Source organism: Mauremys reevesii, linkage group 2 (assembly GCF_016161935.1).
Source record: "Mauremys reevesii isolate NIE-2019 linkage group 2, ASM1616193v1, whole genome shotgun sequence".
NCBI lineage: Eukaryota > Metazoa > Chordata > Testudines > Geoemydidae > Mauremys > Mauremys reevesii.
Window position 1 is genome coordinate 32663001 of NC_052624.1, and position 26816 is coordinate 32689816.

The following is a 26816-nucleotide window of genomic DNA, read 5'->3' on the forward strand; positions in this document are numbered from 1 at the left end:
TAGTAGTCAAAGACGAATTAATTGCCAAAATTAGGCTATCCCATTATACCATCCCCTCCATAAACTTATCAAGCTTAGTCTTGAAGCCAGATATGTCTTTTGCCCCCACTACTCCCCTTGGAAGGCTGTTCCAGAACTTCACTCCTCTGGTGGTTAGAAACATTCATCTAATTTCAAGTTTAAACTTCCTGATAGCCAGTTTATATCCATTTGTTCTTGTGTCCACATTGGTACTGAGCTTAAATAATTCCTCTCCCTCCCTGGTATTTATTCCTCTGATATAGTTATAGAGAGCAATCAGATCTCCCCTCAGCCTTCTTTTGGTTAGGCTGAACAAGCCAAGCTCTTTGAGTCTCCTTTCATATGACAGGTTTCCATTCCTCGGATCATCCTAGTAGCCCTTCTCTGAACCTGTTCCAGTTTGAATTCATCCTTCTTAAACATGGGAGACCAGAACTGCACACAATATTCCAGATGAGGTCTCACCAGTGCCTTGTATAATGGTACTAACACCTTGTTATCTCTACTGGAAATACCTCGCCTGATGCATCCCAAGACCACATTAACTTTTTTCACAGCCATATCACATTGGTGGCTCATAGTCATCCTGTGATCAACCAATACTCTGAGGTCCTTCTCCTCCTCTGTTACTTCCAACTGATGCCTCCCCAGCTTATAACAATAGTTCTTGTTATTAATCCCTAAATGCATGACCTTGCACTTTTCACTATTAAATTTCATCCTATTACTCCAGTTTACAAGGTCATCCAGATCTTCCCGTATGATATCCCGGTCCTTCTCTGTATTGGCAATACCTCCCAGCTTTGTGTCATCTGCAAACTTTATTAGCACATTCCCACTTTTTGTGCCAAGGTCAGTAATAAAAAGATTGGTCCCAAAACCGATCCCTGAGGAACTCCACTAGTAACCTCCCTCCAGCCTGACAGTTCACCTTTCAGTACAACCCGTTTGTAGTCTCCCCTTTAACCAGTTCCTTATCCACCTTTCAATTTTCATATTGATCCCCATCTTTTCCAATTTAGCTAATAATTCCCCATGTGAAACCGTATCAAATGCCTTACTGAAATCGAGGTAAATTAGATCCAGTGCATTTCCTTTGGCTAAAAAATCTGTTACCTTCTCAAAGAAGGAGATCAGTTTGGTTTGGCATGATCTACCTTTTGTAAAACGATGTTGTATTTTGTCCCAATTACCATTGACCTCAGTGTCCTTCACTACTTTTTCCTTCAAATTTTTTTTCCAAGACCTTGCATACTACAGATGTCAAACTGACAGGCCTGTAGTTGCCCGGATCACATTTTTTCCCTTGCTCATCCAGCTTGGTCTACAACTCCTGCCTATGAATTTTTTCCCCTTTCTTGGGATGCAGGCTTCTGATAGTTTCTGCAACTTTGACTTGAAGTAATTCCAGGCTTCCTCCACCTTTAGATCCCCAAGTTCTTCAGTCCAATTCACTTCCCTAACTAATTTCCTTAATTCTTTAAAGTTAGCCTTTTTGAAATAAAAAACCCTAGTCACAGATCTATTATTGTTTATCCTTCCATTTAGTTTAAACTGAATTAGCTCATGATCGCCCAAACCAAGGTTGTCCCCTACAACCATTTCTTCTATGAGGTCCTCACTACTCACCAAAACCAAATCTAAAATGGCATCCCCTCTTGTTGGTTCAGCAACTACTTGGTAAAGGAATCCATCAGCTATCGCATCTAGGAAAATCTAAGCCCTATTATTATTACTAACACTTGTCCTCAAGTCTATATCTGGGAAGTTAAAGTCTCCCATGATCACACAATTCCCATTAGTGTTTACTTCATTAAAAACATCCAAATCAAATCCCAGCAGTCTATAGCACATCCCAAGAACTATCTCAGGGGAGGCTCTAGTAGCTTTCTTCCCCAATGTGATTTTTGCCCAGACAGACTCTGTCTTATCCATTCCATCCCTTCTTATTTCTTTACAGTCTACCTCATCATTGATATACAATGCTACTCCACCACCTTTGCCTTTATTTCTGTCTTTCCTAAACAGCACATACCCTTCAATACCTGTACTCCAGTCATGACTATTATTCCACCATGTTTCTGTTATCCCTATAAAATCCGGTATCATTTCCTGCACCAGTAACTCTAATTCCTCCATTTTGTTACGTAGGCTCCTCACATTGGTGTACAAACATCTTAATTCTTGCTATTTGGCTTCACTCACATTCTTTACTCGATTTAGGCCCAGACATTCTACCACCAGTATCACCTATTAGAATTGTATCTACAGTACCCTTCCTCCGTATGTCTATTCTCCTACCCATGACAGTATCCTTTCTTGCTTCGTTTTCTTCTCTCTCAATGTTAAAATCCGGCATGGAGATTACCTGGCCATCTCCCAACCATCTCCCCCCAATTCCTAGTTTAAAGTTCTCTTAATCAGTTGTGCCAGCCTCCATCCTAGAAGCCTGGACTCCCCATCACACACTATAACTTCTCAGTGTATGTGGAACCAGGTTGTGACACAGCGGGTCCTAAATATGGCTCATATCCACATACAACATATTAAGGCACAGTTCATTACTGTGGTGACAAATCGTGTCTACAACTTGCCAGTGGGCTGGATCCTAGACTGATTACTGTTCTACATCCAGGTCCCAAACACAGATATTTTGCAAGATAAATGTGACCCTCTAACCATTTGAACTAGCTTCCATTCCTGACACTCTTTGTGTTGTAGGACAGCACAAAGAATGTGGATCCAGTCAATGTAAATACTATCCATGAGCTCTATCCCCAGCACACAAACTATCCCACAGGGCTTTGCAGGATATCTAACCAGGAAGTGGCAGGCCTGTTTAAACATCCAGCACATCATATTGCTGGTCATAGTGAGCATGTCCACTTCTGCCAGAGAGCTACTAATCTGAAATTGTGAAGTCACAGTTGAGTGCCTGGCCTGACAGACAATTCTGAACCCTGCTTGCAGTCCAGAGCAAGGAGAGCAGCCAGGATGACTTGGATTCACTGAAAGGAATTTGAAGATCTACACCAGACCTTGTTGGCAGGGACATCACCTTAATGCACTGAAGATCCACTATTGCTAGACAGAAGACACCAGCCACAAGGCCAGAGCCTTAGGAAAAAAAAACAAATTATCACACCTTCCAGTGCAGTGGAGAGCTATGTACTGGAGGGAGAGGATGAGATATGGCTGGGGAGAACAATGAGGAAACCTTGTGCCTGTTGCAAGGGTGGTACCAGCTCTTTGGAACAGAAGTGTGTTTAAATAGCATCTGATCAATTGAAAGGACAGAGCCTGGAGTAACAAGGCTTGGTGAGGGGGAGTGCCAGTCCATGAAGATGTTTTGGTCTATACCATTAATATACTAGAACAACTGGCTTCTTGCAAGGATGGAAGTTTGCTGACATCCTCCACCCTGCCACACCAAATCCACTGGAATATGGCATGCCCATTGGCTGCTGCATTCCCCAGACGCTGCTACTCCTCAAAGTTTTAAAAGGACAAATAAAGTGGCTCAATGAATCCTTGGCATTCGTTGTGCTGAGATGCCAGGTTTATAGACAATTGATGCCTCAGATCTCTGGGCTTACAGAGGCTCACCAGACTTGCTGAGCAGAATTCTTTTAAGTGTGGATCTTTCTTCAACCTTTTTATCTAATTCTGGGCAGGTGCCACAGCAGCTTGTTGAGACTCACTGCCTGCATAGGGTAAATGGCTGCTATTCTTGCCCTGCACCTGGAGTAGGAGCCGAGAACATACTTGCTGAGAGACCTACACTGGCCCTGCTTTGCCTCCTCTTCTGACCCTATACAATCCCTCTGGGTGGCTGATAGAGATCTGGCACTGAACCCAATGCTGCTGCACCTGGTGGCTGCAGAGGCCCTCTACAAGCCCATCCTGTGGCTCCATTATGTTGCATTACCTTCCACAGCCCCTCTACCCTGGGTGAATTCTGCCTCAAGCCTGTAGACTGTTACAGCAAATATCTGGAATTAGTTACTTTTACTACTTTAATAATCAGATGTACAGTAGCATGCCAACAGCATGTGTGCTCAGGGGCTGAAACTTCCCACTGTTCACCAGACCTTACCCTAGTATGGGGATCTTTTATCACCAAGGTGCAGGGTGTGTGCTTTATGCAGCCTAGCACACATTATGGTGGATGGCAGAATGCCTGCAGCATAATAGCTTCGCGCATAAGCTAGCCCCTCAAACACAGTCGGTATCCTGCCTTTTGGAGACAGAATTGGGTCAACTCCAGGAAGTCCCATTGCAATCATTTTTCCAGGAGTTAATATGGTAGGAAAAATACAGCTAATAAGTCAAACTCTTTCTTCTTTTGCTAAATAAAATAAATATTTTTCTAACCTGTATTGTTTCTGGCTCCACTTTCGTCTCAGCCTCTTACTACAGTTTACTTCAAAATTCCTTGCTGGGTGTTGGCAGGGCAGCCAGGATCGATAGCATGACCTTGTAATACGGTGCACCAGTGTCATCCCGTATAATGCACTGTAAAGTTGAGTTGTTATTGGAAGTGAAGCTGCATAAATAAACACTATTACCTTAATGTGAAGTAAAACAGTTTGAGTTACAAATGTGCAGCATCGATGTAGTAGATATTAAGCTGAAATGGCTGGAACTAGCTACCCGAGCAGCAAAAAAATCAAAGATACGCACACTGATTTTAGTTTGTATTTTTCTTGATATGCAGCTGGCATCCAATACTTTCTGCTAACCTTGCTTACAAAAAACAGGGCTCAGTGCTGCCAGCCTTCCTCATGTGGGACGTCCAAATGACAGACGTAGGTGGCTGACTATGCCTAAAACTGCCCCTACTGCTTCTGCTCTTCCACTTGAAGCCCCAATCTGTTGCACCTGTGCTATTGCAGCCTCTGGGTCTTAGTTGGGGATTGGGCCTGCTTTGAGCAGGGGGTTAGATTAGATGACCTCCTCGGGGTCCCTTCCAACCCTGATATTCTATGATACCCTGGGGATTAGCTATGTTTGTGCAGATTTCCAGCATAGATACCTCGCACCAGTATAATATGGAGCTTCCATCACCGCTGCTTACTCTAGTTTGAAATTAGACTAAGCAACACCACTATTAGTCAGTTTTTCCATGGCTAAGGAGGCAGTGTGGCATGGAGGCTAAAGCCTTGGCCGGGCTGGAATTCAGGACAGCTGGGTTCTATTTCCTTCTGTGTCCTGTCTCTGGATTGATGGGTGACGTTGGGCAAGTCACTTCAGCCCCCCCGTGCCTCGGTTTCCCCATTCCCTGGACAGTGGGGCTAATGATACTTACCTTGTTTGAGAGCTATAGCTAAAAGGCACTCTCTACAAGCTGGGTATTATCTACTTTGGGGGCTTGCACTGGTGCAGCCACTTTGGTGTCATTGCTTGGATGCAAAAAAATCCACATAGACAGCCATAGACATATCTATACCCAGACTTCTATAGTTATGGGCAAAATCCTGGCCCACTGAAGTCAATAGAAAAACTCCTGTTCACTTTAGGGGGGGTCAGGATTTCACCATAGTCAAAATGGAAGGTTAATGGCTGTGATCTGAGATTAATTCTGCAGCAGGTGTACAGTGACATGGGCAAGCAGGTGCCCATAAATAGTCAGCACAGAGTAGGTGGAAGATTGGTATGGAGGAAGGACAGCAGTGTGAGTTCTGCAACCCAAAATAAAGACAAGTTTGAACTTTATTTATCTGGGCCGAGCCTTTTTTAGAGAAGGGCTTTTCACCAATCGTGGCAGCATGTCTATTTTGCTTACTTAAAGTGACCTGCAAGGCTATAAGGCATCTATTAACTAGCATGCACATATTTAAAATTTGCACTCCCCCCTACATTATCAGTTGAACACCTCCCCCTCCCGCCTGCCTTCATGAGACATAAGTTAAAGGCTGAACAGTTTCAGTGCTCTCTGGAAAGCATACTGGGTGGATTTCATACTTTTTTTTATACTTATGTATCTAAAAGGAGTCACTCCTCTCCCAATGGACACCAATTAATTAACTAACAAATTATTCCATAGTGTAGTTTTTAGGTGAGAATCAAATTCTCCTAGTTAATTGGTCATCAGTCATGTAAAATACTTGGTTTCATTAACTTAATTTTGGTAGAGCCTGTTTTATTTTGTTTTGGTTTTAGTTTATTCATTTATTGGCATTTTGAGTCAAATATTTGTAGTAGAATTTTCATCCACATGCATTGCTTTTTGCACAGGAAAATACTGAAATAGTTTCTTAGGCATGTTTGTGCCTTGCTTAACAGGTTGCAGTGTCTGCAACAGACAAGCCGCATGAATGCTGCACGCTCCACAAAATAGCTCAAAAACAAAAAATAAAACATAATGAACATAATGACGAATTTAGAGCCAAAGGATAGCAAATACAGCTGCTTTTTCCTTCCTCCCTCTACTCCAAGGCTGTCTTTGCAATATGGATTTCATTAGTGGCTCAAAGACAACATTGCAGAATTACAAGTTTAAGATGTTATTGGAAAAGCCACCTCATGAGTCTTTTTAAAATATATTTTTAAAAAACTAACTTTTAAAACCTATTAGGAATTAGCTGGGAAGTGTGTGTGCACACATGCATAGGGTAAATGGCAACACAGACATTCTGTGGAGCCTTCCCCTGATTCAGGGAAAAAACACAAAAATATAATACATAAACAGAAATTCAGCAGCTGTAGAGTTTACTCCATCTGTTCTTAAGTCTGTTAGATTGTAAGGGTTCTAGGGCAGGGACAATCTCTGTGTCTATGCAGAACAATGAGGCCCGAATCCTTATTGAGATCTTTAAGCACCTATATCAATGTTTATTAATAATAATACTCTTACTTAAAATGCAGATTCACAAATGTGATTATTTCCTAACACCATCAGATCAGCACATTCTATAACATGAAAAGTGTGTCCAGTATTGTCAAAAGGAGTCAGGCATCTAGACATTATTACATTAATAATACACACCCTTTTCAAGAGGAAATCAGTGGATTTAAATAAAAGCCTATGAAGCTGCCATCTAAGCTAATTAGTAAATATGTCAATAACACCAGGGGAGAAAGAAGATACACTTTAGTTCTGAAACAAGCAATAATAAACTTCAAGTTAGACTTGCAGACTGACAGTATGTGAAATGCCATTGCACTCACAGTACTTGTGCATTTACAGACCACACTTGAGAGGTCCATGCTCCCTATAGTGATATAAAATCCAGAAAACAAAGCACTGCACTCTCCATGCATGAGTTTTTCTTGCTGAGTTATGAACAGCTGCCCCTGTATGGTATCTGCCAACTAAAGAAAATACAAAACACTTGCAATCTGTTTGAGTGGAGAATGGGTGCATTCCCAGACTAAAATCTCTGTTGGCCTTATATTCATTTGGTCAAATTTTTAAAAATGCACTTTCGTGCTTGTGCAAACTCCAGTGCACTCATTGTAATCTAGTTTCATGTTCCATGCAGGTATGTGCATATGCCAACCCTGACTTGTGTACATGTGCTTTTAAAACCTGGAGCCCTGCAATTTCACTTTACTTCATCGTTCCAGCATGGGCCCAGCATAGGGCCAGTTCTCTTTGCTCTCTGCTGTATAAATGATCATTATCATAGGGTTGTACAGTTCCATCTTCATGGCATGAAGTCTCTAACAGAATCATCCTTCTATACATAAATATTAACATCAATTGTAGCCCTGATTAATTCTTTTAAAACAAATCAAAGACAGAATCAGCCTGTGTTGTGGGGGAACTGTCCATGGGGCTTCTGGAGCAAAGCATGATGCTTGGTGTGCTCACTGGTATGCATAGACTCAGAAAGCTCTTGTAGCTCACTGCTGTTTCATGTGAATGCCAGTGCCAGAGTTCTGGGAATAACCCAAATGCTTTGCATGTACTTGTGATTGCACTGAGCTCTGTGTGAACACTACCACATTCTCCATTCTTTTCCCTGTTTGAAAACAATCTAACCACCACCACATCATCCACCACCACCAGAATAGCACTCCCAGCTGCCTTGCAGGTAGGTACACAGCAGTCAAGCCAAGTGAGAGGCCAGGAGGACACCAGAGGAGGGAAATAAACTGGCAAGTGGGCGCCATATTTGGAGCTGTTAATTCTTGAGTTGTGTAACTTCATCTTGCAGATGCTGTGCTGAATGGCCAGAGCAGTTGTCTTCAATTATGGCGAGAGCCAAAGACACAAACAGAGTAATGAGAGCTAGATGCTGCACTGCCAGCTCCTGGAAGATTATATGTTTATTCATTTAGTTAGTTACCAGAACGACAATGTAGACTTTGTATATATCTGTGCATGATGCAAGTGCACAAGCTAATCTACATCCAACATGGTAGTTAGCTGCTGTGGTGAGCAGTAATACTCTTGTTTATTATGAATAATACTCTCATGATCAGATTCTAGGAATCCGGCACACACACACTGAAAAGCACTCTTATTTTCCTAAACAGTGTCATATCATGTAACTTGCAGGTTATTATTATTTGTATAGCACCCAAAGGCATGTTAGGCACTTTCCAGAGCAAATGGAGAGGTACAGACCCTGCCCCAAAGATCTCTAATAGTCTAATTCTAAATGTGATGCAACAAGTAGAAGGGGACCAACAGGAGGAAGGGGTTGGGACGAAGAATTACATGGGTTATGGCACTAAAAAGTGAGAATGTTACCCAAGGGGAGAATGTTAACTCATCTATGTCTTCTGCATTTCCTATCTTAATTATTGCAACCACTTCTCTCGTTTTCTCAGCACCTGCATTATCCCCTCAAGCTGTACAAAATGTATCCACACAAATATTTTCCTGGTCCATCAATCTGACCATGTCACCCCCTGCCTTTGATTTCCACCATGGCTCCCCCTTCTATTCTGCATCAAGTTTCAATTTCTTGTCTTCGCCTTCATAACTCTCCACCCTACCCTACTTATCCAGCCTCATTTCTTATTATATTACCCCCAATCTCTAACTGCTTTTTCCACAACCATCATCACATTGTCTTCCCTGCCACCTGCCCCTCACATTTGATGCTCTTCCTGAGATGGTATACAAGGCCAACACCCACACATTTCACTCCCACCTGAAGACCCATTTTCATAGAGATTCCTAACATCCAAAGCCAGAAGAGACCATTGTAATCATCTAGTCTGACCTGCTCTATAACACAGACCATAGAGCTTCCCAAAAATAATTTCTAGAGCAGATCTTTTACAAACATCCAGTCTTGATTTAAAAATTGACAGTGATGGAAAATCTACAATGACCCTTGGTAAATTTTTTAAAAATCTGTATCTATAGTCACACTTAGCATTCACTGGGCTGAGTATCCAGGTAATCTTATTGCTATCACACCCAACAACACCAGCTCCCTGCTGGTATTTCTTCACCTCTTCACATGGAAATGAAGAAATAACTGGTTAAAAGCAAAGAAAGGTAGTTTCAGTCTTAGACCTCTGCAATTTTATTTTTTATACCTGATTTTGATCAAAAGACTCATATATTTAATTACTTCACACTAAGGACTAATCTGGGGAGAAGAGTGAGGGGGACAGGCCACAGCAAATACAACTCTATGGAATTTGTATCTGGATCTACAACAAATGTGCTGATGCTGTGAACAGCAACACTGCAAACTGTGAACATCAAATCCAGATCTTGTAATGCACTGAGAGTCTTAAAAAACAAACAAACAAACAACTTCCCAAGAGTCGGATGATGCTGGTCTCAAATCCACAGTCTTTTGAACCAACGGTCTGTGAAAATAATTCCTCCCTCCAAATACTTTCAACAAAAACAGTGATATAACACAGAAACTAGGTTTGCATTAGTCATATCAGTTAGTGGTCAGAAGAGTGTGGGCTTAAAAAAAATGTTTACTAAGGGAAGCCACACCCGAAAAGAAATTTTAAAAAGTTCCACAGATCAAAGTTTTTCTTCCAGCTCAATGAGTACCTTATGTTTCAAGGTAGCTACAATTTCCTCCAAATTGTTCACTTCTGTCATTCTACATTGTAAAAATGGCAAACAATAGTTGAAGAGGTACAAAAAGGCAACAAGGTGGATAGAATGACATATGGAAACAGCCAAAAATATATTTTATCTTTGAACAGAAAAAAAACCTGTTAAACATTATTTTAAGTTTCACTTTCCTCAGTTAATTACTATTTTCACTCTAGTAGATGCAAGAGACAAAGAACAGCGAATCAACTGAAATGAAGACTTTCTGGGACTTTTATTTTACAGGAACCATAAATATTACTTATAATTTGACAATTGAATGCAGAATTTTTACACTTTTATTCTTAATTTTCTAACTCTGAGACTGCTGAAAACCTTGAATAAATAAAATCCCACCAGCTTAATTTGAGAATGATTTACTTTAGTGTTAATTAGAAACAGTATTTATGCCTTCCTTTCACTCTCTTTACCCGGTGCTATTTACAATCTGATAATCTGTTTTAGAATAGTTAGTTTATAGATTTATATCAATCATATATGTGGTCAGACAAAGAAGGCACCCTTTTTCAAATATATATTTGAAGTATTGTCCCAAAATAATAAGTTATGTTTATTTACCTAAAATCTGTCTCACACATGCAAAGTATCAAGAGCCATTTGAAACTTAAAAATTCATAATAAAGTTCTGAACAAGAAAAATAAAGGCTATGAACATATGCTTACAACCACTCTATAATTATCAACAAGGCTTTCTTTATTAAAAGTCTTGTTTCTTTTAGTTGCTGCTTTAGTTAAATCCACACAGGACTACAGAAAGGGAAACATTTCAGTTCCTGTATAAAATACAATCTTTTCCCTCGATGGCAAGAGGAAAATCATGATGCATAAGAATTCTTTAATATATTTGCCTTTGGAATTTATTGACTTTACTTCTACTGGTATGTAGGAATAAAATTTGGTTACCAACACTAGATCTTCACTGTCTTAAAATCCCATCCATTTGACTATAATTTTGAGCAAGTTCTATTAATTTAAGTAGAATGAAGTTGGGGGAGACATTTGTCTGCCTATATTTTAAAAGTTTTAAATGTTTTCCCTCTTTACAAAAAATTACAGAAATACATACTATAAATTGTAAATGTTTGCCCTCTTTAATAAGAGCTATAGAAATACGTACTATAAATCTGGGTCAGATGACTGAAAGGTGGAGCAAATTTCTCACTGGGGTAATACATCAAGTTAGTATTTGAATTTGCCTCATTTCAGAGTCTCTTTCAAAGTAATGTACTGTATTAAGTAGTTGACTGATTTTATCTTATCCATGTATAGTTATCTAGTTCTAGTAATAACCACTATTCAGAGAGGATAGTGTAAGCTCTGATTTTATTCTGTTTTAAAAAGAGGTTATCACTGATGAATATGGTTTTGATTTCAGAAAAGTGAGCTATCACACTTTACTATGAATTAAGGTATCATTCAAAGGTATACAGAATGCTGTGCTATGAGTAGCCCAAGGTACTCCCTTAAATTCAAGCCAACCAGCCAGCCAGGCTTTCCATATGGTTTTCATAATATGCCCTAGAGCTATATTTCATTTCATAATCTGAAGAGACGACACTAGATTTAAAGCAGGCCCAATAGAGATACATTTCAGGAGGCAGTGCAGGTATTCTAATTATGTAACACGTGTAGTCATTTCTGGTACATAAATTGGATTTTTATTGGTATGTACAGATTCCTTAAAGAACTTGCACCTTTAACATAATAAGCATCGATCCATACTAGTGCATTGGGTAAGGGACACTTCTTTTTGTGTTTTGACTTTTTAATCTATTTTGTATTACCTTAAAACATTATAAAGGGTAGTAAAATAGCAAGACATTTCAAGCCTCCGAAGCTGTAAAGATGCTGTGCTATCTACAGAACATACTGTGGGTACGTCTACACTATGAAATTAGGTCAATTTTATAAAAGTTGATTTTTGCGTATGTCCACACTAAGCGGATTAAGTCAGCGGAGTGCGTCCTCATTACCGTGGCTAGCATCAGCTTATGGCATGGTGCATTGTAGGTAGCTATCCCACAATTCCTGCAGTCTCTGCCGCCCATTGGAGTTCTGGGTTAAGCTCCCAATGCCTGATGGGTCACAGGTGGTTTTGGGTACATGTCGTCAGTTGCCCCTCCCTCTGTGAAAGCAACAGCAGACAATCGCTTCATGCCTTTTTTCCGCACAGACACCATACCACTGCAAGCGTGCAGCTCACTCAGCTCAGCTCACCGACACCGCCGCTGTTATGTCCTGGGTGCTGCTGTCAGCAGACGGTGCAGTAGGACTGCTAACCGTCGTCAGACACTGCTTCCGCTGCAACTCTGCTCTGCTGCTATTGTCTCAATAGCGAATTTCTCCATGTTGTCTGTCATGTGATCCCGGGTACGTATGTTCTCCCTCGGGAAATGTGTGTGGTGCTAACCGTCATCCTCCACCGCTTCTGCTGCAACTCTGCTCTCCTGCAGACACCATACCACGGCAAGCATGGAGCCCGCTCAGCTCATCACTGTTGTTGTGAGCATTGTAAACACCTCACACATTATCCTGCAGTATGTGCAGAACCTGCAAAAGCAGGCGAGGAGGTGACGACAGCGCGATCACGATAGTGATGAGGACATGGATACAGACTTCTCTCAATGCACGCCCCTTGGCAATTTGGACATCATGGTGGTAATGGGTCAGGTTCATGCTGTGGAACGCCGATTCTGGGCCCGGGAGACAAGCACAGACTGGTGGGATTGCACAGTGTTGCAGGTCTGGGATGATTCCCAGTGGCTGAGAAACTTTTGCATGCATAAGGGCACTTTCATGGAACTTTGTGACTTGCTTTCCCCTGCCCTGACACGCAAGAATACCAAGATGAGAGCAGCCCTCACAGTTGAGAAGCGAGTGGCGATAGCCTTCTGGAAACTTGTGACGCCAGACAGCTACCGGTCAGTCGGGAATCAATTTGGAGTGGGCAAATCTACTGTGGGGGCTGCTGTGATCCAAGTAGCCAACGCAATCACTGAGCTGCTCCTATCAAGGGAGTGACTCTGGGAAATGTGCAGGTCATAGTGGATGGCTTTGCTGCAATGGGATTCTCTAACTGTGGTGGGGCAATAGACGGAACGCATATCCCTATCCCTATCTTGGCAGCCAGTACGTAAACTACAAGGGGTACTTTTCAACGGTGCTGCAAGCACTGGTGGATCACAAGGGACATTTCACCAACATCAACATGGGATGGCCAGGAAAGGTGCATGATGCTCGCGTCTTCAGGAACTCTGGTCTCTTTGAACAGCTGCAGGAAGGAACTTACTTCCCGACCAGAAAATTACCGTTGGGGATGTTGAAATGCCTATAGTTATCTTTGGAGACCCAGCCTATCCCTTAATGCCATGGCTCATGAAGCCATACACAGGCACCCTGGACAGTAGTAAGGAGAAGTTCAACTATAGGCTGAAAAAGTGCAGGACGGTGGTAGAATGTGCATTTGGACGTTTAAAAGCACACTGGCGCAGTTTACTGATTTGGTTAGACCTCAGCAAAACCAATATTCCAGTTGTTATTGCTGCTTGTTGTGCACTCCACAATATGTGTGAGAGTAAGGGGGAGATGTTTATGGTACGGTGGGAGGTTGAGGCAAATCGCCTGGTGGCTGATTACGCGCAGCCAGGCACCAGGACGATTAGAAGAGCACAGCTGGACACCCAGCCCATCAGAGAAGCTTTGAAAACCAGTTTCATGACTGGCCAGGCTACAGTATGACAGTTCAGTTTGTTTCTCCTTGATGAAAACCCACCCCCTTGGTTGACTCTACTTCCCTGTAAGCCAACCGACCTCCCCCATTCAATCACCGGTTTCAGAGGCAATAAAGTCATTATTGTTTCCAAATCATGCATTCTTTATTAATTCATCACACAAATAGGAGGAAAACTCCAAAGTAGCCCAGGAGGGGTGGATGAGGAGGGAAGTACCGGGTCGGATGGTGAATCAGGGGAGGAGGGAAGAACAAGGCCACACTACAGTCAAAACTTATTGAATGCCAGCCTTCTGTTGCTTGGGCAATCCTCTGGGGTGGAGTGCCTGGGTGCCCATAGACTCCCCCCACGTTCTTGGGCGTCTGGGTGAGGAGAATATGGAACTTGGGGAGGAGGGCAGGTGGTTATACAGGGGCTGCAGCAGCGGTCTGTGCTCCTGCTGCCTTTCCTGAAGCTCCACCTGATGCCTAAGCATGTCAGTTTGCTCCCCCATTAACCTCAGCATTGCATCCTGCCTCCTCTCAGTGTGCTCCTCCATCCTCTCATTGCCTTCATTTAATGCTTTCCTGGACTCTGCCATTGTTTGCCTCCACGCATTCTGCTGAGCTCTTTCAGTGCAGGAGGACTGCATGAGCTCTGAGAACATGTTGTCGCGAGTGCATTTTTTCCACCTTCCAATCTGTGCTAGCCTCTGGAACAGTGGCGTAGCCAGGTTCTAACATCAGGGGGAGCAAACACATAAAAAAAGGCGCCACCCGACATACCAAATTACTAATTACATACTTTTAAATTTGTTATACACATTTATTTGTACTTAAAATAAAAACACAAGAATGATCCAGCCACAGAAGGGTTTGCACAGCCGGCATTTCACAGGAGAACTTTAGATTATACTTAGACATAGTTTAGATTCTAGAAAGTAAATGACAGAAACAGTAGTTTATCATTGTCACAGGTTTAAAAAAAACTGGCCATTTTTTCTAGTTACTAATTTCATTTTAAAATCAATCAATGAAATGCACTTTATTTATAAAAGATCGTAATACTAAAGCCACCAAAAACACATGACAAATACAAGTGTTATGAGAATTGGTGAGCAAAGGTCTCATAGCTCTTCAGGGTTGGACAAAGCAGTAATTTCCCTTAAAGTAGCTTTATTCATGGGGAGGGGGGTAAACTAAAGACATCTCTATGACACAGGTTGGCAGTCTAACATTTTTGAAACACTGAGTACTGAAAGTTAGGGTTTTTATCCAATTTAAGTTGCGCATGCACGCACTCACGCACACACACCCCACCACCACCACCACCACCACCACCAACAAATAACAAACCTCTTCCTGCTTTCCTATCACCAGTTCTGTTACTACAGGAATGAAATCTAGACATCCCATAAAATAGCTAGTTCCACATTGTTTTTCAAACCTCAGATCAGTGAAATGCAGCTTTGCATTTGAGATACTATATGACTGTAGTACATTTTGCACTGCTTGCATCTACACTGACATCAGGAGAGGAGAAGAGGACAAGACTGTCCCAAGCATATATGATTTTAAAAAAAAAAAGGTGAGACACACTCACCCACTATCAATGCAACAAGAAGGGAGAACAGTAGCTGGGGCCAAGAAAGAAGATGCAATGAAACACTCCTGTACCCACAACTGATATCTGAAAAGTATCAGTCACTCTGCAGATCAAAGAAAGAAGAAGCAGCCAGTATTCAGACAGACAGGATCCTTATGACTTATACAGGAGAAGTGCACTTTCTAAGTAAACCGTAGCAGTTTCCCAACAGAGTTTTCTTATAGACTTATTTATTAAGCAAAAATTAAGATTAGGAGTCTGATTTAAATTATGTAAATTTTCAGTTTTAGTTAACTGTGAAACTATTGCAGCTACTTTTATTTTACTTGTCTACATCATAGAAACCTTCCTCTCTCCAAGCCTACACCCCACTACACCCTTTAGAAATAAAGTAACCATTAAACAAGCTCTGAATCAGTAGTCTTTCTTCCCAATTTAGTTTTAACAAAAAAAGCTGCAACGTAAGTAGCTATGGGAGATGACAGTGCAACTACTATGTATCGGTGGGGGAAAAGTGTGCTAGTAATGTCCTGGATATACTGGTCTGTTAAGTGTTATTGCTTTTAATATGCTAATGCAAACACTGTAATAGAGTATTACTGTCCCAATGTACTGAAGCTTGTTTTAACTTACCGTAATAGTAGGAGTGGTTCATGTGAAAAGTGTCTTAAAAGCTGACACTACAGCAGTGATATTCCCAAGCCAGCATGCGTAGGGCTGGTGGTGGGGAAGGGGAGTGCATCTAGGTATAAGTAACATCTCTCACACAAAACAGGAACTTTTCCACAGTTCATTACAATTTGGAAGTGTGATTATTATACCTTGTCTTACAAACACCAAACACCATTACATATGCACAAGGTCAATAATTCCCCTGCCATATATACAGAGGATGAACGAAAGGAAGTATCCCCATGATTTGGGGTATGTTTACACTGGAAAAGGGAGGTGTAATTTCCGGCTTGTATAGACACACCCATGCTAGTGCTGATCAAGTTAGTGCGCTAAAAATAGAAACGGAGCCACAGTGGTGCAAGGGGCTAGCCATCCTGAGCTGGAGGATTCTGAAGGACTTGGGGTCTAGCAGAATTGTGACATCAGAGAGCAAGAGCCACAGCCCTTTGGATAGGAAGGGATTGGTACAGAACCCAAGGCTTTGCCAGACACTCAAGGTGGAAGAGGTCTGTGCAAGGCCCCAGCATGCCCTCCCTCATCAGCAGGCAGAAGCCATACCCCCTCCTCCCCCCCCCCCCGCCCAACTCGCTGCTCCTCCAAGGAAACCTCCAGTAGGAACAGGGGAGAACACACTGATTGTAAAGGTAACAAATGTAGACAAAAAATAAAGGCCCAAAAGGCCTTTTTAAACATCTTGAGGCAGCAGGAAGGGCCCAGCTCTCCCCTTCCCTCCCCTCCCCTCCACTGCATGTTGCGGGAGGGGGAGGCAGCATGAAAACATTTTTAAAAACACCTTCAAAACTAAAGCCAACCTATCAAGAGTCCAGGCTGCAGACAGCACCCAGCACAGTGCAACTCAGTGATGCCCTCAGTGGGGCATCTCTGCAGCAGTCAGAGAAGAGAGCTGAGACTGGAAAAGGCAAAATGCAGCATGACAGAGTACCCAGGACACAGGCTTGGGGATGGCACCAGTTCCCAACTTGGGGGAGGGGGAGGTTAAGACCAGAAACAAGGTCTGGAGAGTAGCATCTTTCCCAAACTCTCCTAGCCCCCTGCAAAGCTGGGCTTTCCCTGCCTAAGGGAGGAAGGGCTCCAGCAGGGGAACTCCTTCCGCTACATAAACTCAGCAGTCTCTGCTGGGCCCCAGGCTGGGAGGGACAGGGGAGGGTGCTGCTAAGGGGTGGCACTGCCGTGGCAGTGACAAAGGGCAGCCCTCAGCCCTTTTCCTGCCCCTCCCCCCCCCCGATCGCACAGCCTGGTAAAAGCAAGACGGTAAATAAAAAAGGTGCTACATAAAAGCTGTGGGCCGAGGTTCTAGCCCATGTGGCCAGTACACAGTGAGCAGAGCCCAGCTGGTGCTATAGGCCAGGGGTTCTCAAACTGGGGGTCAGAACCCCTCAGGGGGTCACAAGGTTACTACATGGGGGGTTGTGATCTGTTAGCCTCCAACCCAAACCCCGCTTTGCATCCAGCATTTATAATGGTGTTAAATATATTAAAAAGTGTTTTTAATTTGTAAAGGGGGGTGTCGCACTCAGAGGCTTGCTATGTGAAAGGGGTCACCAGTACAAAAGTTTGAGAACCACTGCTATAGGCTAAGGGCTGACTCAGCAGATCCAGGGTTCATCTTGGTGGACAGAGCTCACCTATGTCTCTGCTTGGGGCCCACACAGCCCCAGTCCTGCTACCAGTCCTTGGAGTCCAGCCAGGGAGGCAACTGCCAGTGGGTGCGGTTGCACGGCTGGGACTATCCCCATGACCAATCCCCTCCAGGCAGATCCATGTACAGGCTGAGTTCCCCAGCAGTACAGCGGAGCGTGCTCTCCTGCACAGGGCACAGGTACACAGATCAGGCTCTCCCTCAGCTGCATTGTCAATTATCCAACCTCCCGCGTTCCTTGACGCCCCCCCCCAGGACCTCTGCCCCATCCAACCACCCCTTCTCCCTGTCCCGACTGCCCCTGGAATCCCTGCCCCTGACTGCCCCCTGCTGCCCCATGCAACCCCCCTCCTGCCTGACTGCTCCCCTGGGACCCCTGCCCCCATTCAACCCCCCTGTTCCCCGCCCTCTGACCGCCCTGAGAGCCCTTTAAATTGACAAAACAGGCTTGGTCATGTGGACAGGTGCAGGGTTAAATAGACCTAACACAGCTAAATTCAAGCTAAACTCATAGTGTAGACCAGGGCTGCAAGAGGATTGTGTTGTTCTGAATTCTCAATCCAAAAGAAAGGTTCTGATCCTGCAACAGGACAAGTGCAGACCCTTAAACTCACACAAAGTCCTACTGACTTGAATGAGATTCTGGTGGTTGAAAAGTTTCATGCTAGCAGATTCTGCTGCTGCAGTGGGGACTATTTTAGTAAAAAGATCTTAACTGATTTAATGTTGCCAGCGGTACTATTTCAGGAGCAACATATAAAGCCATATAGCATATTCCATTTGCTTGGTGATATTTAATGTAAACATCTTTCTAACTAGAATAATTAGAGCATACTGGAAATAGAATACAATACAATAAATGGAATAACACGTTTTTCTGAGGCACACCGAACTACCTGGCACCAAAGTGGCTCTAATAATTTCTGGTAGGCATACTGGATACTGTCATTTCTGTTGACTTCAGTGCACAGGATTTCAGGCAAGAAACTTTGTAGAGGAATAGCTACATCTGTACCAAATCCCAATTCAAGATGGATGTAAAATGTAGCACAGCTGAGGCTAAAATCAATCATCTAAAGTTTGTTTTCTCTGGATTCTCAATGGCTTACCAAGTCCTTCCAACTTCTTTTTGATACACAGAATTTTGAAACCTTTGAATCCGATATATCAGCATACTTCTTGGATTTCTAACTCTGTTTCATACCAATATGTCTTAAACAGAATAATTCATGTTTTGTATAAGTCTCATCTTTCCCCTATTCTGTCCTGAAGTCTTAAAATTTCACCTAACCTATAGGAAAGGAGTATCTTTTTTACAGAGACTCTGTGTTATTTAATGGAATCCACCCAACAGGATGAGTTTTCTCTTGTATCACAAGTGATTACAGTTCCATGACTAAATAAAAGCACCTCAGTGTCATTCTGCTGTTGCATGCCTTGTAGACACATATTTAAACTACGTTCAATTACAGATTATTTCCATTTTCCTTTTTCAGCACTCTGTGCACATTCTTTCAGGATGATATTAAATCTTTCTACTGCACCCATTGTGTTGGACTAAATAGAAAATGTACCAAAGAACATATAGGCTGAACAAAACACTCTCACGAATTATATGCTTATGAGAAGTAAATTATGGTGTGTGGGAATAAAAAAATATTGTCCTCATGAGTTATTTCTGTGGTTAAACACCAGTAATATGTGGCAACACATGATACATAGTTTACTTAATGCCATTTGTTCTAAGGAGCTAGTTACTCACCAAAATTATTGCCGTTAACTCGTTCCATTAGCAAAAATTTGATAGGGGAAGCACTTCGTGTGGCCATTAGGAGGCCTATCCTATGCTCCGTATACAGCTAGATGTTAGACTCTCATGCACCCTAGCATACTCCGCTTATGCTTTGTCATAGATGGACTGTGCTAGGCTGAAAACATTGGGTGCTTTATCTTGACTCCAATCCTCTACATTCAGGCCCAGATTCAGTGTGTTTGTTCCTGTGCTCAGGGCAGGAGTGGAGGGGGATGGGGCAGAAGTGGCTTTAAGTCACCTTTGCACTCTCCATATTCTAGGGCCACATGAGACTGCTCTAATTTACACATCATTTCACTTCCCTTGATTTGCTTCCCATAGCCTCCTCTGGGTGCTCCTGATCTGGGTCTCTAGATGCTGCCACAATACAAATAACAATTCCTGATGGGTATGGGGCATCACCCCAAAACCAGCAGGAAATGGATTCTAAAAAGAAAGTTAAAACCTTTCTAAAATAAACAAAACTTCCAAAAGGTAGATCCTGATAACTTTCTTCCATCTAGTTAGAAAAAAGGACAGAATGCAGTTGCAGGGGAAAACGCCAGGAGCTTCCTCAAAGCAAGTCAGGCAGCAAGCATCTTGTGGACCAGTAACAGTGAAATGATTCCTTAACATACAAGGTCAACTGCCAGACATAACCTTCATTACAGCTCTAAATTTTGTCACGGACAAAGTTAGCTGGCATTGAGAGAGATTTTACAGAGAGAGAGAAACTAGAAAAAGCCACCCACCCCAGCTGCTGTTTCCTACAGGAAAGCAGGTCTGATATTTCATAAAGAGATATCTCTGCCATATCAAAACACTGCTCTTGGCCTCCAGTCCCTAATGTTCTTGCTAGGATTACAACTTCAGACGTCCAGTTATCAGTAATTTGGGTTCATTTCTTTCCCAGAATACCTATGTAAACCAGTCACACTTCTTGGATCTGACTCATTTTCTTCAACACAAGGCCCCAATCTGGGGTCATCATCAGACTGCATTTTTTAATATTAAGGGAGGACAGGGGAACATTGACAGAATTTGCCTCTAACTGAATCCATTTGGAGTTAGAAGCCCACTAGAATAAAATCCATCAAACACACAGGGATCAAAATAAGAGCTGGAAAGTTTTGTTTTTTTAAAAAGGAGGATTTGAATGGAAAATAAATATCTGTGATATTTTATTTCCCTCCCTCAAATCTTCTCCAGTTTGAAACTGAAGTGTCCAACTTTTTAACTGTGATTCCTGTGCATTTGATGGATTGGATTCTAATGGTGCACTGGAAACAAAAACAGATGGCTAATATTAGCCAGTAAACATAAGCACCAGGGAAATTAAAAAGAAGTGATTATTAGTACCCCCAATCTCTAATCATTCGAGCTAAATAAATAAATAACAATACTTAGCACTTATATAGCACCTTCCATCTGAGTATCTCAAAGCACTTTATGGATATTGTACTATGATCAGAAAAATGTCCATTTCTTACCTGCATGATTGTGAAAATACATCTGAGTAATAATATATGTAATCTCACTGCATAAATATGTACATGTGTATTCCAACTGTAGATGCTACTAGAGAAACAGATACATTATAAGACAAAATTTAAATACCTGAGATTTAAAACCCTTTAAGTTAAATGCTTTCAGAAAACAAAGCTCTCCTCTCAAATGGCTTCTCCTCCTATTATCTTCTCTCAGATAAAACAAACAAAAACCCCGCCCCAAAAACTACAAAACACTTTTTCTTTAAAAACAATAGTAAATTGGGGAAATTGGTTGACCACAACATGAGACAAATCCTCTTCTTAGTTTAGGGGAAAAAATATCCCTACTGTTTTCCTACCTCCTCTTGCTCCCAGACTTTGTCTCTCCCTTTAAAGAAATAACCACTCACAATGAAACATTAAAAAAAAAAAAGACTGAATTATTCTGTCACTTTCTCCTACATTCTGCACAGTCAACCACTGTGAATGTTAGAATGTAACTTGACACTAACAACTCTCTTGTGAAGTTTGCCTGTGAACATCTGTGTCTGCAGGGTTTTTTTTTTTTTAAGACAATAGAAAGTATTTTATCGAATAAAAATAAGATACCTGATTGATCTATGCCAGGAAAATCACAAGGGACCCACACCAAGCAAATGAAAATAAAACACATGAAAATTGGATATTTTTTTAGATTAGCAGATCTTTGCATATTAGTTCACATCTCCCAGCCCACTTCTCTTGAGAAGCTGCTGCCATCTTATGGAAGACTTTGAAAAACATTCTTTCTAAAACAAATTATTCTGCTCTTATATCTTTGGTGTTTTCTTATGTACTTTACTTCTTGAATACTAAAGATATTTACATCTAAAAAAAAATCTTATAATTTATGTTGCTGATTTGGAGATCCAGCTACTTACTACTGCTGCTTATTCCTCACTTGAAGTCACATGCCCGTCTGGGACATTACAGTAATTTTTAGAGCAAATAGGAGACAACATGGTCTAGTGGCCTGAGAAAGGGGATAGACTATTCTGAGTTCTATTTCTGCCTCTGCCACAGACTCAGGCCCTGATCCTGCACTATTAAATTCAGTGGGAGCTGTGCCATTGACCTCAGTGAGCCTGGGATCAAGCCCTCATCGTATAGCCTTGGGGAAGTCACTTAACTGTATCTTCTGTATATGATAAAGTTGGACCTGCTTAACTACAGTTGTGGTTTTTAACTCATTTAGATAAATAACCCCTGTGCAAACTCTCTTATTTTGGATGAAACCTGACTTATTTTGGTTTAGCTTAAGTCACTTAGGAATGTGTTTAAAGTAAAACAGGCCATTCTTCTTCAAGTGATTGCTCAGGTGTATTCCACTATAGGTGTCTGTGTGCTCGCCCCGTGCACCGGTGCCGGAAGTTTTTCCCTTAGCAGTATCCATAGTGGGGGAGCCCCGCTGCGACCCCTGGAGTGGCGCCGACATATCGCGCTATAAAGGGGGCTGCGCGCTCCCCCCACCCTCAGTTCCTTCTTGCCACCAGTGAAGGTAGTCGGAACTTGCTCCAGCCTTGGCTGCAGCGTTATAGCCTTAATGGTATCCAGTTTCCCTGAAAACTTCTTTGCTAAACTTTCTCTCATGAAGGCCTGACTCAGGGCATGCCCCGTGGCCCAGGCTTCAAGTTGTGTGACTCCTGTCGCAACTCCATGCCCAGAAGCGATCCACACAGTCAGTGTCTTCGCTGTCTGGGCGAGGCTCACATTAGTGATAAGTGTAAAATTTGCCACTCCTTCAAGCCGCGTACAAAGAAGAAGCATGAGATCCGACTCCGGGCTCTCCTCTTGGAGTCAGCATTGGCCCCGCCACCAGCACGTCAAGCCAACCCCACGCCTGGCACCTTGTCTTCAGCGTGCAGCGAAGCGCCTCTGGTGTGCCGTCCTGACTCCGCGCCCGGTACCATGTCCTCGGTGCATAGTGAGGTGCCGTCGATGAGCCGGCACCGCTCCCCTGCTAAACAAGGGAAGACTCAGTGGCGCCGAGAGAAGGAGAGGGGTGAGGCCAGACCTGAGCTGGGCAGCCCATGATCCCCATCGGGACATAGACCTCCGACTTGCGCTGAGCGGAGTAGTCCAGTCCCATCCGTGCAAGCCTCGCCCGTAGTACGCATGCCTTCGACGCCAGAGGCAGCTCAGGCCGTGTGTGATATCCTGGCGCTTCTGGTGCTGGGTGCGCCGCCTCATTCGGGCCCCCGGTCCCGTGGGAAGCTGCCCTTGGGCGCCCATCAGCCCTCCCCAGAGGTGTCGGAGGTCGAGGTACCTTCCCGGGTCGAGGTGCCGAGTAGAGCTCCGCGACGCACATCGACTCCGCATCCCAGCTCTTCAGTGAGCAGATCCCACTCCTCTGGTCTCTGATGCCATCGAAGAGGTGACAAGAGATGGCGCCGTTCGTCCTCCAGCCAGTCCGAGAGGAACAGGTCTCGCCGCTGTCAGCGCCGACGCTCATACTCAAGTGCCCGCCATCACAGAGGTCATGCTCAGAGTGCGTCCCGAGAGCCCCTGGCACCGAGGCGCTGTGATCACAGGCACCGTAGGGAGTCCAGAGACACCTCTTCGGACATTTACACCTCTCGACTTCCTCCAGGTCATAGACTCATAGACTTTAAGGTCAGAAGGGACCATTATGATCATCTAGTCTGACCTCCTGCACAATGCAGGTCACAGAATCTCACTCACCCACTCCTGTAACAAACCCCTAACCTATGTCTGAGTTATTGAAGTCCTCAAATCATGGTTTGAAGACCTCAAGCTGCAGAGAATCCTCCAGCAAGTGACCCAGGCCCCATGCTGCAGAGGAAGGCGAAAAACCTCCAGGGCCTCTGCCAATCTGCCCTGGAGGAAAATTCCTTCCCGACCCCAAATATGGCGATCAGTTAAACCCTGAGCATGTGGGCAAGCCTCACCAGCCAGCACCCAGGAAAGAATTCTCTGTAGTAACTCAGATCCCACCCCATCTAACATGTCATCAAAGACCACTAGACATACTTACCTGCTGATAATCAAAGATCAGTTGCCAAATTAATTGCCAAAATTAGGCTATCCCATCATACCATCCCCTCCATAAACTTATCAAGTTTAGTCTTAAAGCCAGATATGTCTTTTGCCCCCACTGCTCCCCTTGGAAAGCTGTTCCAGAACTTCACTCCTCTAATGGTTAGAAACCTGCATCTAATTTCAATTTCAGGTCAAAGTCTTTGGGCAGGAGCCGTCACGATAGAGACCGCTCCAGTCGTTCCTACGGCACCGTGTGTTCCTCCAGGACTTCGGCGTCAGCGCGCAGCCATCTCTCCCCAGGCCACACCGCACCGCATGAGCAACCAGCCCTGCCAGCGCCTGATGCGTCTCATTTCCAAGCCGTTCCCTGGCAAGGACAATGGTGCCACTGGGCACCGTGGCCTCAGGCTCCTGTGCAGCCGAGACCTCGCTCCATGGCGGGAGCCTCTCAGGGCCGTCCTGTGTCGCCTCCCCAGCACCGGGATCAGACTGTGGGCGCCGAACCCCCGGCACCGACTCCGGCACCGGACCCGGCCGTTGAGCCCACGATGCCATCGGTTGCTGAAGGCACCGCACCATCCACATCTTTGGCGCAGGGTGATTCATTTGCGGTGCCGCCTCCCTCTTCCCAAGAAGACTTCAAGGCGCACCAGGAGCTGCTTAGGAGGATGGCAGCAAATCTCGAGCTCCGGGCTGAGGAGATGGAGGAGCTCTCCGATAACCTTTTTAATGTCCTCGCCTCCTCGGTACCGGGGCGTGTGGCGCTCCCATTCCATCAGGGAGTAGCCAACATCAACACTGGCCTCTGGCAGACCCCGGCCTCACTTGGGCCAATTTCCAAAAAGGCCAAGAGGAAGTACTTCATCCCCACAAAGGGTCACAATTACCTATAAACCCACCCCTCTCCTAACTCCTTGGTGGTAGAGTCGGTCCACCACCGTGAGCGGAATGGCCAGCCCGCGCCCACACCAAAAGACAAGGACGCTCGTAGACTGGATATCTTTGGGAAAAAGGTTTATTCGTCTGTGAGTTTCCAGCTCAGAGTGGCCAACCACCAGGCACTGCTGAGCCGGTACGAGTTTAATCTCTGGGGTTCTCTCTCCAAGTTTGAGCCCCTTCTTCGGGACAAGGACAGAAAGGAGTTTCGGCCTCTGATCGATGAGGGTGCGGCCACGGCCAAAGCAGCTCTCCAGGCGGCTTCGGATGCAGCGGACACAGCCGCTTGTACGATGGCTTCTGCAGTCTCCATGCGACGGGCGTCATGGCTCTCGCCCTCGGGGTTGTCGGTCGAATCCCAATCTATAATGCAGGACCTGCCGTTTGATGGCAAGGCCCTATTTGCAGAACAGACAGACACCCGTCTGCACGGGATGAAGGACTCCCGCACCACCCTGTTCGCCACCGCCCAGAATTGACAGTGTCCTCGATTCTGCTCCAGAGCGGGACAGGGCGACGGGGCGATATCAGATGCGTTCCTGCTCCCATGGTCGGAGCCCCTGTTGTACGCCTTCCCACCCTTCCCCTTAATAGGCAGGGTCCTACAGAAGGTGAAGTCAGACAGGACGAGGGTCATTCTCATAGCCCCAGATTGGGCCCGTCAGCATTGTATGGGTCCCTACTGCAACTCTTAGCGGCCCCTCCATGCATGCTGCCGCTCCGCCCGGACCTCCTCTCCCAGGAGGAAGTTCGTCTCCTCCATCCCAACCTAGCCGTGCTCCACCTGACAGCGTGGCTGCTCCATGGTTAAATGAGGAGGAAGGGAGGCATTCTGAGGATGTGAGGAAGGTCCTGCTGGAAAGTAAGAAACCCTCCACACGTCGAACCTACCTGGCTAAATGGTATAGGTTCTCTATGTGGGCGAAGGATAGAGGTTCCTCTCCCTCCTCCGCGTCTATCCAGCTTGTCCTCGACTACTTCCTGTCCCTTAGGACCCAAGGGCTGGCACCCTCCTCAATCAGGGTGCACCTGGTGGCCATTTCGGCTTTCTAACCCCCAGTGCAGGGCCTGTCTGTGTTCTCGCATCACATGATGGCCCAGTTTCTGAAAGGGTTAGAGTGAGCATTCCCTTATGCCAGACCTCCGGTCCCGCTCTGGGACCTGAACCTGGTGCTTTCCTGCCTCACAGGGCCTCCATTTGAGCCTTTAGCCACGTGCTCGTGGTCCCACCTGTCGTGGAAGGTGGCATTCCTAGTGGCCATCACCTCAGCCCGCTGGGTCTCGGAGCTCAGGGCCCTGACTTCTGAACTGCCGTATACGGTCTTCCATAAGGACAAGGTTCAGCTCCTCCCTCACCCCGCTTTTTTGCCGAAGGTAGTCTCGGCTTTTCACATGGACCAGGATATTTTTCTCCCGATCCTCTGTCCTAAACCCCATTCCTCCAATGAAGAATGCCGCATGCACACGTTGGACGTGCACAGAGTGATGGCCTTTTACCTGGACAGAACCAGGTCATTTAGGAGATCTCCCCAGCTTTTTATTGCTTCGGCAGAGTGTATGAGGGGATGGCCGGTGTCCACCCAGCGGACCTCCTGCTGGATCACCTCATGCATTCGCACCTGTTACGACCTGGCAGGGGTTCCCCCGCCTCCTATTGTGAAGGCACATTCAACCAGAGCCCAGGCCTCGTCAGCGGCCAGTGTGGCTCATGTCCCTATTCAGGACATCTGTAGGGCTGCTACGTGGTCCTCTGTCCACACCTTTTCATCACACTATGCGATTGTCTCCCAAACGAGGGATGACGCCTGGTTTGGTAGGGTGGTGCTCCACCCGGGTAACCCTT